Raw genomic sequence first — 15,512 nt, 5'->3', positions numbered from 1 at the left:
TCTCTGGCCTCCTATTCTTCATCTGCTCTCTTTGCTCAGAGCCAATAAGAAGAGCTTTTTTTTTTTTTTTTTTTTTTTTAATGTTTTGAGGGTTTGACTTACCCTCACTTGTTTCTAATGTCCAGCAGGGGGGCGACACCACCGGTTGCAAAAAGAAGTCCGATTGTATGGAAGTCTGTGAGAAAATGACCCTACTTCTCACTTGATTTATTACCTCAGTAAACGCTTTCTTAATGGGTTTATGGTCTCAATCGCTAGTTTCAAGTAGTCTTCGATACAGCATGATGTTCATTTAGTAAATTATGGTCTCATTAAGAATAAAATAGACGATAAGCAGTGTATGCTTTAGGGCGTGGCTACCTTGTGATTGACAAGTTGCTACCACGGCGACAGCGTTGATTGCGTAACGTAAACATGGCGTAACCGTTACCCCAGATTCAGAGTATGGGTTACTGAAAACACACTGCATATTTCATAGTGTGTTTTCAGTTCATTAACGTTAATTTTAATATTTTGGTGGCCTAAAAAAGTCTTGCGCAGTGTTTGGTTATACTAAAAGACTGTCTAAGGAGTCGGCTGTTCAGTTTTTTTCCAGTAAGTACATTTTGTTTTAATGGTTTTTGTCCTGTTTTTTTGCTAGCGAACATTAGCATTAGCATGAGCATTTCACAGTTAATCATACGCTGTGTTAACCAAGTTAGCAGCTAGCAGTAGGTTCAGCTCATGGATGTATAATAAGAGCTTTTATAGTACATCCATGGTTCAGCTCCACCCTCTCGTCCAGATGGTCACTACTGGTTCCAAAAATCAAAGATGGCGACAGTCAAATCCCTAAACTCTAGGCTTCAAAAACGCAGTCCGCAAACCAATTGGTGACGTCACGATGACTACATCCTTTTTTTTTCTTTTTACAGTCTATGAAAATCAATTAAAAGATTTTTTTCTGTAGCCATCAGTAGCCATTAAGCAGTGCTCAAACAATTAGTTGATCGATCAGTAATTCAATCAGCAGAAAATTTACCAGTGATAGTTCTGATAATTGATTGATGAAAGTAATTTGTCTGTCATATATTTACTGGTTAAAGCTTCTAAAATGTTCATAAATGCAAATTAATGCAAATTTTTGCGAGAGCATTCAGTTTTGTCAAAACTTTCCAATATTTCTGCATATTGTAGTCAAATTAGATCCAAACTTGCAAATACTTCCAGTCATAGCTCTTATAATAATATAAACCTGCACCAAACCACAGCTGAGGTCAAATAAAATCAACCCGCAGCCACAACAGACCAACTTCTTTGCAAATATGTTAATGCTTGGACTTTATTTGAAGCTTATTAGGCAGAGCCCCTCCAATTAAAATCTAAGCAGATAATCTCTAACATACCTTAAAAATGAGGAAGAACTGCCTGGTAGATTTATTTTGGCCATAAAAGGTCACCTGAGATTCTTAATAAAACTTTGGAAGATTGTGATTAGCCCCGAAGCTAAAAGCTATTTGAACAAACAAAAATTCTTCATCACCAACAACGACAATTTAAAAATAACAAAAAAAGGTCACAAATGATGTTTTTTTTTTTTTTTTCCTTTTGTCTCCCTCTCCCTTCTACAGCGCACTTTTGAACACTAAATTTTCAGTGTGTCACCCAGGTCTAATGTCATAAACACGGCATACATATTTGTTTATCCCACCCTTCCGAGTTAATGAAAGGATTTGTGTCACTTCGATGTAAAGCCTTGTAGGGCTCACCCATCTGTCTACAGTTGTGCTGTTACAGTGTCATCAGTCTACAACAGCAAATTACAGCTTATTAGTACCAATACCAGCAGTGACAACATTTATCAAGGAAAACATCTCCCACTCTTTCTAATTGTCCCCCTCAGGGCTGACTGTTCTGTGGACCGGTATCGACGGCCGAGCAGTCATTAGGACATCACACTTGAGCTGACGAGCAGAGAAATCAGGGGACATGTCCACCCTGATTGGTTAATTTGATGTGAGTAGAATGACACTGCATCTGGAGCATAGACGGAGCCGATGAGGTATTTATAGTCTGGGTGTGTGGATATCCAGACACCCACCGTTAGTTTGTGTGCTTCAGTTCGTGGACTCCTGATAGAGCGCTGCCCGCGGGGGCTGGTGGCGAAAGCGAGACGGGCCTGGATATGAATAGCCGGCAAGGAGCGGGGTGCTGGGGGTGGAAAGGGCAGTGAAGTTTATGTGTCAAAGAACAAGAGCGAGTAGCGGATATTCAAGTATATCTGTCAGTCTCTTCTGGCCTTATGAGAATGACTGAGAAAGGGTGCGTGTCAGCCCGGCCTGTCTGAGCTTTTTTGTCTCCCCTCAACAATAGGATCTTGTCTGATACAGATACGCGGCCTGTCTGTCACTTTTACTCAATGATATTTTGTCACTTTCGTCTGTGCGGCCAGTGCTGCGTGAGGCCGGCTCGTGCGCCTTCACATGGATGTCTGCGTGTGCGTTTCTGTTGTCAGATTGTGATCTCCAGTCAGGTAGAATTGTCCCTGCTGCTGCCCCTCGTTCATGGTGATACCTCCCTTCTGCCACCTTCCACTTCACGCTGCTAACATCCTCAGGGAGTGACAGATAGAAATCTGAGTCTAAGCCGGGCTCTCAGCAGCTCAGCAGCCCGTTCAATGCCTGCTCCCAAATGCTGCGATCTTTTAAAAGTGCTTTACTTCTAAACTCTGAGACGCCTCCCAGCTCACATCTCCCATTCTCAGGTTCCCACAAGCAGCTGCTACTGTAGGATTGCACACTAAAGCAATTTGCCTCAAGTGTCCACAGTGTTGTCTCTTTCACCCTCGCAGCAGGAGCTTATATCCCATCACAACGATCATCCTTACAAATCACGCTTTTTTTTTTTTTCTCCCAATTGTTCCGGTGATCAAGCCTAACTTTTCCTTCCTGCCAATTAAAAGGCTTTGATGTCTATCTGTGGAATGGGTGAGGCTAGAAAAGCATCTCTCTTCTGCTGCCTCTTGGCTACCAAAGGCCAAACTTGTGCTGGCAGAAGATAATCAGCAGTTCTCGCACAAACAAGATAAAAAAAAAAAAAAAGTGAGAGAAGGATTTACTCCCATCCTGCCTGTCAGGCAACCCACTGAAGACAGGGGAATTATTTTGGCAGCAACACTAATGTGGTGACGGTTGTTGTTTCCTAAACTGATTTCCTTAATCCTCCACTTGTTCCATGCTTTGTAAACATGGGGGCTTGATTTTGTAATCTGGGAGGTCCCATTGACGCACAGACACACATATACGCACACACACCAACAACTTGTCCCTCTAACCCCCTCCTCGTCAGCCATTGCCCTAATTAGTCAGAATTAAGACGAATGCCTGGGCCTCCCACGATCAATTGGTATCGAGCGGACCTTCGCTCGCCCCTGCCCGGGGGCCTCTCTCAGCCGGCAGATCATTTATATCAATCGCTTTTGTTTTTCTTTCCTTCCCCCCCTTCCTATTCTTCTGTCCACCAAGTGCAAGGCACGGTCTATTAGTTGGCGTGCAGAATGAACGGCAGACAAAATGGCAAACCCTGGCACGATAACTGCTGCCGTTGTATTGATGTCACAGGGACGCGGTCTTCAAGAATACTCAGGGACTCATACGTCTGTCACATGAACATGTGCGCGTGTTATCGCATCCATATGTGCCTCTTTGCGAGTTTGGTGCCTTTTTTGCTTCGCCTCCTTGTACTAACAAACACACCCTTTAGAAGCAGGAGTCCCTCTTCCCTGCCCTTTGCTCTACTTGTTGCCCTTCTCTCAACATCTCTCTCTTATCTCTCTCCTCATTATTTGTTATTCTGGGTGAGGAGAGGCTATATGTGTTCCATGCTTTTATTGATTTTAGCCCATTTGGTGAAGCTAATAATTGGTACAAAAGGATGTATATCAATATGTTTTATGTCCTTTTTTTCACATTGTCTCTTTGTCGTTGCTCTTGTGCCATCTTGATTCCCAGCACTATGCCAGAACATAAGGAAGATGTTAAACTGGTGAGTTGAGAAGACCAAAGACAAGCAGAACACTCAACATATTATGTCTCGTCCTGCATGTCGGCTGTTGTGGTGAAAAGACGCTGTAAATGGAAAGTTAAGGGACCAATCCCTCGTTGATACTCTTTTGAAATTTAAAAAAAAAGAAGCATGCTTGACTTTTTGTCTTGTGAAGAGATCTATATTGCTGCTTGCGGCTGGATAACAGAACCATGCCCGATGTTTTTCTTCCATTTTGCATTGCAGTACATCAAACCAATCATGGCCCACACTAAAACAAAATTGTTAAAAATAAAAAAAAAACAAAATAACAAAACCTTAACACTTTAACAGTTTGCAGAAGAATTCAGGCGCAGATGTCTGCATGTGGGGTCAGGATGATGGAAGATATTGCCTTCATCTCCTTGAGCCGTTCCTCAGAACTGCTTCTCTATAAAAGTTTTTTTTTTAAAAGGGTTTCGAAGCCATTGTTTACTGGCAGGCATTGTTTTTTTGTTTCGGCTGTAACCTGCTTTTTTATCTCTGTTTTTTCTACTCAGCGCCTTGAATCTTCTCCTGTAAATTTTTACTCATAATACCAGTGGAATTTTTTGTTATTCCTGCATTATTCTTACTGTAGGTTTACTCCTACTACACAGTACCTTAGGGAAATTCATGTATCGGACAAATTAAACAGGAAAAAAGGAAAGTGTACAAAAGCACACTTTTATTAGCTCCTTTCTCCAAGGTTAATGATACAGTGATGAACTGCTGCTTGCAACAGACCAAGATCCAATTTGTCCTCCGTGAGTGTCTCTACGGGTCACTGAGTGTTTACTTTGGTTTACTATCTACTAGTAGTACATGAAAGTGTTAACTACTGACTGCTTCTACCCTGAATGCGAGTTTAAACCTCTCAGGTCGGCTCTGTCTTCATGTCGCATGCTTTGTGTACACGCCTGGTGTATTTGTGATGTTGCAGAGACCAGCGATGGCAGTACTGCACGCATGTGGTGCCAAGCTTGGATGGTACACCACAGCACCAGTCCATCCATGAGTTGGCAGCTGGCTCTTGGTTAGTGGCCTCTAGTCTTTGCACCAGAGTGTAGCGGTATGCCTTTGGTATGACCCACCTGGAGCTCAGTCCAGAAGAGTAAACCTTGGCTACCTGACTTAAGCTACGTAGCTCCTCCTCCGGCTACAGTTTAAGCTCGTGCACCAAGTGTGGCAGTGCCAGATGAGCTCTCCATATCTGCCCACTGTGTCCTTTTTCATGTGTGTGCTTATGTCTGTGTGCATGCACCCACACACACACGCACGACTGAAAGCATGCATATGGTGTTTCGAAGGGGCTTAGTGGATGGTTTTATTTGGGCACTCCCCATCTCCCTAACTCATCCCCAAGGCCCCGGCTGTCCTGGCATAACCGCCCTCTCTCTCTTTCCCACATACTCCGTTGTTCTGTCCGTTTCTTTGCCACCTGCTATTTAAAGACAAGGGCTGATAAACTTCAACTCTGCCTTCTCATATCCTTCAGATACTGCTGGAGAGAGCCCTCATCTGTACAAACACAAACCCTGCTCTGTATTTTTGCTTTGAACTTGAGGTCATAGGCGATATAAAAGAGAGAAAGAGAAACACAAGAGAGGGAAAGAGGGAGTCGCTCTATAGCATCTTTAAGGATTAATGGGAGGAAAAGTGGGACTATTAATTCTCCTCCCTCACTCTGCACTGTGGAGTACAGAAAATGATGGAGACAAAGTGCCATGTAAATATTAACCAGTGTATCTTTTTACAATTTTGCCCATTCACCTACATTTCCTGGTTATTATCAGGTCCATAATGAGTCACAGAGGAGAAACACGCTCTTTTGCTCTTGCTGTGTGTGTGTGTGCGCGTATGCTTTATTGGGTGGGATGTTTGGCAACCACTTCTGTATTTCTGCCTAAATTTCCATTGTGAATACTATTGAGTTAAGTGGCCCAAGTTTGTTTTGCTCCCCAGCTCCCTGCTGCGCTAGCATTACCAGATCACTTGGGCTATAAGCAATCAGAGAGAGAGAGAGAGAGATACAGGAATTTAAAGGAGCAGGGACTGCAGTAGCATGTTTTAAGTGAGGAGCTCACCAAGTGATGCTGATGAAGAGGGATGTGGTGAAGGGAGACGAATGTCTGGGCCCAGAAGTGTTATACCGGTCTCAGAGCTGGTCCCCGTGAGGCCCTCTGCGGTAGAGAGTCAACTGTGGCCTGCCTGAACTCCTGCCAAGCCGACTAGCTGTTTGAGTCGTTGCAGATGGCACAGACAGTAGTAGGGATGTGGCAGGGAAGCAGATATAGAAAGGAGAGAAACTGATATACAGTAATATTTATCCTTCATTTGTCCTACTGAAGGAAGTTCTTTGTAAGGGAATCCAATGATCAGCTAACCATAACCATCCCCACACACACCACCCATTTGTGTTGCCCCATGTTGGCACTTAACGTTAACTGATAACAATTTACATTTAAAAAAGAAAAGTCTGCATTACAGCTAAATGATAAGGAATTGTATATGATATGCAGCTAAGTCAGGGAATTTGGTGTGTAGCAGTTGGACAAATACAATAATAACACTCAAAATAACAGGTCTTCCTTCCCCGTGTCAAAGTGATGGTGATATAAGATGACGCATCTCTAAAAAATATTTCTGTCTCGACTTGCCAATTTTAAAAAATAATAAAAATACAACCTTTAATAGTCGTCTTAGGTCGAGTGATGCAAGGTCTACTATCAGTCAACATATTACAGTCCTGAGGCATCAAAATAAACAATTAACCAGGGGCCAGAGGGATGATTTTGGTGTCTGGTGTGCAGGTCAACTTCCCATTTTTCTATTATATTGTGCCATAGGTCTTCTGTGTGTTTCAACTTAAGGGGGAGGATTTTGAGCAGGGTGACACAGCTGTATTTCACTGTATATTACTGTCAAACCTGTACTTCTCTAAAATATAAGCCCGCGCTACGTATGTGGACCCAGACAGTTTTGGTTTAAATCCTCCTACCCGAAGCTGCTCCTCCCGAATCTTCTCAGGAACTGAAAGTACTGCATATCCAGAGAGGAAGAAGAAGCCGAAGACAGCCTGTTCTCCCCGCTTTATGATGTATTCACAACCAGAACATGTTGTTTTGAGATCCACATGGCAGATTCTTGTTAGCCTAGATCCTGAATAATCAGTTGTTGCCGGGGCTCACAGCGGCAGCCTGTGGGGCCGCAGAGACATGCCCAGGGAACCTTGTGGGCCCCGGCTCGGGGGGGGTGGGGGGTGGATGAGGGTGCTGTTTGACTGTTGCGTCTGTCTATCAGGAGATTTGTGTGGATGCTCGGGGCACAGAGTGGAGACAGTGTCAGGGCGATACCCTTGACGGGGATGTGATTGAGTAGACAGCCGTGACCCGCTCCTTTCTTTACCCGCCACCATCTCTTTCCCCCAACATCGCCACCCACTCCTCCTTACACAACAGCTCCCTGAGAGTGAGCGATCACTTAAAACAGCGCTGGTTATTATACCTAAGCACATCCTAGTAATTTATGCATGATTGCCTGGCAATCTGAGGCAATTCATCATCCTCTTTCCTATCTTTCTTTTTTTAATCTGTTGGTGTCTTGTTCCTCTGGACTTTAATCTATAGGGCTATTAAGAATGCCTGTGTAATAATGGCTCAGCTCAGGTGACAGCGTGACATTGGCGCCGTCATTGCTGTGCGGGTTTGGGATCTTGGAGGACTGCGGGCAGTAAATGAGGGCAGATTTGGCTTTTATAGCTAAGAAGCTGTTAGACCATCCGTTGTTTTGTTGTTGCAAAGACCTCCGCTCCTGTCAGGCAAATGGGAAGAGCTTTGTTTGTGTGAAAGTGAAAACATTGTGTTGTTCTTTGGATGCAATGAACCCGCGTGTCTGCATGCAAACTGGGGAAGTTTTATTTTGTCTTTCTTTAAAATTTAAATGCGTGAGCGTGTGTGGCGGCATACAATCTGGTGTTAGTTCTGACTTATTTGCTTACTTCTGTGTGTGTGTGTGTGTGGCTTTGGTATAGACCATCCAATATCAGTAATTATTGAACTTAGGTAAACGGTTAAAAAATGTCAAAATGAATATATTTTAAATTAATTTGCGGAGGTGATGTCCATTCAAATTAAAATGTTATTCTGTATACTGACTCTTGCATATGGAGACATTATTCCACTTTAACAGTTTTTACAACTGTTACGTACGTATATTGTCTTTTTTACAAAACCTGGGTTACTTCTTAACAATATGTTTTGACACTTTCAGAATAGTTTTGACTGGGACACAAATTAATTACTGATTACCAACGAGAACCATTACATCATTGGTAGAGGATGACGTGTTTATTGCTGTGTATGTTTTGTGAAGCAAAAACAAGCAGTACAAATATATGGCATCAGCACTGGGAACCAGGCCAGTTGAAGCCAGATGCACAACGTGTTTGTCACAGTTCTACATGTGCTTGTGTGAGTTTTCATGTTTCCTGGTACCATTAAAGATCAAACCTGAGACAGAGGCATTAACAACAGCAGTACCGGCTGACCCTTCTGTTGCGGAGTTATCCATCTGTGACTTCAAGGCATGGCTAATGGAAGCCGACCTTGCTCCATGTTCTCGATCTGTTCCATTCAGCATCTATCAACCCAGGGATGTATCTTGATTTACCCCCCTGTCCCTCTCCCACTTCCTGCTTGTAGAGTGGAGCAGCCAGAGTGCACCTTGGCCCGTCGCAGGCCATTGTAATCTGCCTGGGCTCAGTGGAGGCTAAATTAAGAACTGAACAGCATGAGCAACAATGAGACAACAGAAGGCACAAGCTCGGCAGACAATCAGAGAGGCAAATGGGCAACAGATAGTGACCCTGGCTTATCTTCATCATAATCTTATCTAATTGGCCTGCCTTTATGCTAAATAAAAGCTTTTTAGTCACAATAAATTACTTAAATACTATTAATTAAATGATTCCTCAACAGTCTAGAGCTCTTTGCTGAAAAATATGTCATTAATTATTCATTTCTTACTTATTTTTTTGTATTTAAATGTCTATCTTGGCACCATCTGCAAGGTTGATGATCATTTTTTAGGAATAAGGAGTTGGAGATAATCACATAACATTCAGTATAAAGCCGTTAAAAGTGAAATTGTAACACTACTTGTATTCTAATTCCCGATTACTTCAGTGTCAAGAAAATTCATCTGCAACTATTTTGATAATCGACTAATTGTTGTAGTCATATTTTTAAGGAGAAAGGCCAAATATTTGCCGGTTGCAGCTTTTCAGATTTGATGATTCGCGGCTTTTCTATGTCATACTGTACATGACAGTATTCTGAATATCTTTGGATTGTTGGACTGTCGATCAAACAAGACATTTGAGGACATTATCATGAGCTCCAAGAAATTAAGACATTTTATAGACAAAACAATCAGTCAGTTAATCAAGAAAATAATCTGAATATGAATCGTTAATGAAACAAGCTCATCGCAGCTCTACTTGCTACTCATTATTACTGATCTCGAGGAGGTCCTCTCCTTTCTTCTTCTCTCTCACTTATTCATCTCTTGTTTACCTCAGTTGCGAATGTGTTATAAAGCTAAATTTTTTTTACTTCAATCATATTTGCCTCTGTACGTCGAATTTCTTGTTAGGGACTTGCTGACACAGATGGTTGGGGTTATGTTAAGAACACCCAGATGGTATTCAGAAATATATGAGTCATATTTCAGTAGATGTGTTACAGTGCAGAGCTGCATCATCCATTTACCCTGGTGTGACAGTGAAGAAAGCCTTACAGTCAAGTGAAACAGGTAACACTTTTCCCCTAAAACTTTTTTCATGTCTAGTTTTTACCCCTGGATTAAAATTGGTTTCTTGTGTCTTCTTTCTTAATATGGAAACACTTAAGGAAGGCTATCTCATGGGTCTTAAAAAAATCACTAGCAATGAAGTAATCTACCTAAAAGACACCCTGTTGATTCGTTCCTTATTTAATTGTCCTTGTTTGTGTGTGTGTGTGTGTGTGTGTGTGTGTGTGCCTGCGTTTGTGTGTAGGTGTGTGTGCTAGTGTGTGTGTGTGTCCTCATTTGCTTCTTTTTGTCTGAGTCTGAAGCCACGTGGGTATGTTTTTTTGGATTGCACCTCCAAACATTTCATTGACACTCACAGCAGCAGTCAGTGCATTGATTTCCCATTGGTCGATGCTGGTTGAGTTTACAGAAGGAGGTGCAGAGGTAAAATGTCTGCTTTCTTTCTTTTTTTCCCCCCGTCCGCAGCGGTCACACCATTCTTTACTTCTTCTTTCAAAGAACATAGCAAGAAACTAAGTTTGCAAATCGTAACTAAAGTGACTTTTTCCTTGCTATACTTTGGAAGACATTTAGTTTAGCTTAGTTTAGATTCTGTTAAACAGGAATCTGGGAATCATACTGCATCACATTTTATAAGAAACAGGATTGGTTTAGAGATTTTGTAGAAGAATTAATTTAGCATAAATTGAAGCTTATCCTTCTTTTATCCAAAAGTAGGAACGTTCGTTAGCTCGTAGGCCAACATTAACCAATCAGCGATTTATGGTAGCACTTTAAACTCATGACTAAAAACTCCTGGGTTTTTGAGTCCCAACAATGCCAATAGTAAATTCCTGTCACGCATATTTCATTTGTGAGCAGTGTCCAAGTGGTGTCTCAGTTTGTTACCCATGCGTCTTTCTCCTGCATTAAAGTTAAAAAGAAAAACTCTCAGTCTGGGGCTTCCAGTAGCTGAGTAGTTAAGATGCAAACCACATAATCGTAACATCATTGGTTAGATTCTGACTGGAGACCATGTCATCCCCCTCTCGCCCTGCATTCCTGTTTGTATTTCTACCATCACAATCAAATATAATCTCCCAGAACAAGTATTTTTATACATGGATTATATGTAAGCATGGTGTTGGATACACAGCAGATCTCTAAATGTACCTTTTGATAACTGTAGTTTGGATTTATGCTTTTTGTCATCTTTTCAGTTGTTTTAGAAAATAGTAGAAAATCCAAATTTGGGCCACAGCGTGCAATAGCTGCAAAGTGGAGGTAAGACAAAGCATCTGACAACCCACCATGGCTGGGTGTTGAAGGTAAATGAAGTTAAAGAATGCCAAGATAAAATCAGAAGCATTGACGTTTCGATAGAGACGATAGAGACCTCTCAAGGCTTTTCACATTGATTTTAATGTAGTTAGAGTTTGTTCGGAGCCGACATCAAGCAGCTAATAGCATCTTCAGGCGCTTCTGTGTTGTTTTCTACATTCAGAAGATGTTGCCACCTGGTTTCGCTTGATCTTTGCTAATCTACAAGATCAAATGGACGCACACCATGTAACTACGAGACAACCGTTATCTACAAAGTAAGACAGTCACAAGTTTTATTTGGACACTCAAATGGCCTGAGATGCTGACGGCCAGAGGGCAGTAGTGATGCTCGGCTCTGTTGGGATTTGGCTTCCTTGCTGGTGTTGTTGCCCTCAGAGCCTGGCTTCTCCTCAGAGGCCGTCGTCGTGTACTCCATCATCTTCTCACATGGAAAACCAAGCCTGCTGGACATTCATGCCTGCTAGATGGTCCCATGACAACTCAGTGTGACATTTTCTTTCATCTGTGTCTCACTGTCTCTTCTCTTCCATGTTCCTTTATCAAACTTTCTCTTTCTTTCCTTTTCTCCCGGGGCTCTCTGTCACCACTCGGGGGGATAGTGGGATAGCGGAGGTTTGGGTGTTACTGAGAAATTATTTGAAATTTTTATTTACATCTATTTTTTTCCCTCTTCTTGATAGACTACAGTTTACATCTTTGATCTCACATGGACAGTTTGGGTTTTTGGAGAAGGCCTTGTGGTTGTAAGTTTAAGTGTTTGCGTCAAACTGACAAATTCAAAGGCTTTGTGTCGCAGGCTGTCAGATCGCACATGTCCTTTCTTTCTAACAATCTCTTGATGTCTGCTTTCCTCCTCGGACAGAGCCAGCAGAGAAGGCCTAGTCGACAGCTGCGTTTAGGGCTTAGATAGAAGACAGATAGTACAGAGGTGGGAAAGGAGACATGCTGTAATCACAGAGATGGAAGAATGATGTCAATCATGGCGTCTGGTAGCCTGGTAGAGGAAGGAGGGCTGAATACGGCCAGGATTGAAGGATCTTCAGTGTCAGTGCAGGAGCCACCCTGTTTCTCCTTAGTCTCTAAGAAGAATCAATCTCTCCTGACTATAAATGCACTCACTCCTCTCATGTTATTCGTCATCCAACTTTATCCTCCCACCCATCCTCTTTGACCCTTTCTCTTCTCAATCATTGCCAGAAGTTGGACTACAAAGTGGCAGACAGCATAGTATGAGTCAGACATTTTCTTCAATTTTCCTGTGTGGTATTCACAAACTCTTGAAGTTTTGGGTTAGTCTTCTCTTGAATTAGGCTTTAATTGACAAGACCTTAGAGTCCACAGCCATGTCAGCAGCTCTATGAGGCTGCACTTAGGTACAACTGTGCTTTGAGCAAAATACTAAATCAGCATGATAACATGCACACAGTGACGATGCATATGTGTCGATGTTTAGCAGGTATAATGTTTACCATGGTTGCCATCTTATCTTAGTTTAGCATATAAGCATGCTAACATTTTCTAATTATCACTAAATACAAAGTACAACTGAGGATGATGGGAATTTTTTGGTGCTGGTCATAAATCAAAATATTGGACATATATGAATTTGGATCTGATGGCAGAGGAATTGTTTCAATTCATCCTGTGTGTATGAATGTGGATATGAATGTTCGTTCCAAATTTCATCCCTTCTAATATTTGTTGACATTTCACTCAAAACCACAAATGTCAACCTAATTGTGGCGCCAGAGAAAAAGTCAGAGGATCACTAAAGTCAATGTGATACATCCTCTGGGGACCATGGATGTCTGTACAAAGTTTTGTGACAATCCATCTTGTAGTTGTTGAGATATTTCACCGGATAAGTGAAAAAGTTTATGTGCCGGAGGTGCTGGAGGGAAAAGTCAGAGAATTGTCAAAATCATTAGGATTCATTCAGCACCATAGATATCTGCACCAAATGTCATGGCAATCCATCCTATACTTGTAAAGTCACCTCACTAAAAATCAAAAATGCCAACCTGTTAGTGACGCAAGAGGAAAAGTCACAGGATAATTAAAGTCAGAAGGATTCATCCTCTGGAGGCATGAATGTCCGTACAAAAGATATGTCGTTGAGATATTTTAATCTGGACCAAAGTAGTAGACCTTCTGACTGACTGACTGACAGACAGACATTGCCATCCAAAGAGCCATGCCGCTACCATGGCATAAAATGATTAATACAACATTGGTACATTTCTGGTTTGATATTTTTTTACTGAGGCAAAAGAAGTTCACACATCAATACAAGAAGTCTGTAGGTGACATTACCAGCAGTAGCCACAATGTCTGACAATAAAAAGAAAAGCTGCATTAACAAAAAGGACAAACTTGTTATTGATGTGATCTCTAGGAAAATCATTTCCCCTACACGCTCAGCGATGCCCACTTAGCAAGAAAAATGCCACCAGAATAAGAAAATGAGGATCTTGCAACTTCGAGTTATCGGTCTCATACCAACAAAATAGCAGCCACGTTCATCGGACGTGCCATACTGTGTGTTTTTGTCACAAACAATGGAGTCCCATGTCTTCGCTCTTCAGTCTCAGGGAGGTAGGGAAGTAAAACAGAATTTGATTTCAGACAGGTGTTTTACCCAAGAAACTCTCAAGGGACTCTCCTGACAGTGCTACCTAAAAACCCTCTGTAAGAAGTGAGGAGGGGCTGTCACCAGCAAGTCCCCACTGATGTGTCAGTGAGCTTCAGAGTTTTAAGTATTTACTTATTCATCCATATCTGTTTGTTTGCATATTTCATATTGTCTGTTTTCATACTTTGGAGCTGTGGGCAGCCTTCGTAATACGTGAGTTTATCTTAGTAATTTCTCAGCAAACTGTGATTTAACTCACAATTCTTTGCCTGCTTGTCTTTGCTTGTTTCAGCTCACAGCAAGAATGACCCCAGTTCAGTCCCCAGTACGGCCTCCATAACTGTTGGAAGATACTCTGGCTTCCTCCCCCTTGCCAAGCGCCGTCAAAGTTGTTTGACTGGATCTTTTCAGGCTCTCTGAAATTTAGTGAAGCACCATCTTTCAGATAAAGTGAGCACGCTCAAATTTTCCTCAGAAAATTTAGCCTTTTCTGGTTTCTATGATTACATTTTGATTTGTAGGTTTGATATATAGGACTTTGGTGCCAGCCAGTCTTATTTTCACCTGCTTTGACTGACTGTGTGTAGAAATTAATCATCAATGCTGTACTACTGAGATTATTAATACCTTAATAATTGACAGTTAATTCTTACATCAGGGACAGGATATCTTGCTGATTTCTTCTGTATTTCAGTGAGTCATTTCTCTGGCTGCAAGGTATTGACCGTCTTGATCATATTTCATTGGAGTTTCAATCTGTTTTTTCCTCACTTAAAATCACACCTGCTGCGTACAAAATTCCCAACACAGATAGATCTTCATGTTTTTTTGTCATGTATATCAGTTATTCCAAACGCTGTTATCTCTTCACACAAAAATTTCACATCAGTCAACAGATTTTCCTACTCTCATTTTCTTTTTTTTCGAAATCTCTCTCTCTCACTCGGTCTTCCTTTTGGTTTTCATGCAAAAGAGCTTGATGGTTTGACAGGACGGGCCCTAGAAACTTGCTACCTCCCTCCAGACCCTTGAAAATCTCTGCTCTCTCATTGAACTGTTATCTGCCCCATTTCTGGGCTTTTCCATGGCAACTAGGAGCCAGCGAGCGTGTGAGTGAAAAGAGTGAGGTCTCCAGTGGAAGCAGCATCTTGTCTCAGACAGCTGTCTGCTGGAAAGACAAAGGGAAGAGGAGGAAAAAAAAACAGAGGAAAAGGAAAGTTTGGGAAAGTTGTTTTCCCCTTTTAGCATGAAAAAGAACTTAAATCGATGCAATTCACTGCACAATGATTTACAGCTGCATTCACAGTCAAGCTCTTTGACCATTCTCAGTCCTTGAGCCATGAGTCTCTACCCTGCTTCTAAAAAAACTGTATTACTGCATTTCACTGCTTTTTAATGACATTGCAGTGCTCTCTCCTTGATCGGTTCCTAAGCAACCTGTTCACTTGACGCAAACTGCAACTAGTGACTGACAGTCCTCAAAGTTTCCTCCATGGGACCCCCTCAGTGGAAGTAACCCACATTTCACTCTATTTTAAGCTTAATGTCAGATGTAAGGCCTCACCAAAACATATTGGTCTCTCCACTCAACATGTATCAAATAGAGCCCAGTTCCCTAGAAAGCCAACATGTACACTTAATTCTTTCTTAAACGAGAGCCTCTCCTCACAATCCTTAGCCTCTCCTCTCCAGGTTCCTCACT

General features: G+C 41.9%; 1 long non-coding RNA gene across 1 annotated transcript; it reads left to right on the top strand.

Moving 5' to 3' along the window:
* Positions 1–275: 275 nt before the first annotated feature.
* On the top strand, positions 276–14,249 carry LOC122966387. Its single transcript, XR_006398386.1, has 3 exons — positions 276–594; positions 1,883–1,995; positions 14,103–14,249. It is a non-coding gene; the product is annotated as an uncharacterized LOC122966387 (long non-coding RNA).
* Positions 14,250–15,512: the final 1,263 nt, after the last annotated feature.

The sequence above is a fragment of the Thunnus albacares genome, chromosome 17 (assembly GCF_914725855.1).
Source record: "Thunnus albacares chromosome 17, fThuAlb1.1, whole genome shotgun sequence".
In the NCBI taxonomy this organism is placed as follows: Eukaryota; Metazoa; Chordata; class Actinopteri; order Scombriformes; family Scombridae; genus Thunnus; species Thunnus albacares.
The sequence above is the reverse complement of the archived record's forward strand: the minus strand, read 5'-3'. Positions and strand labels throughout refer to the sequence as shown.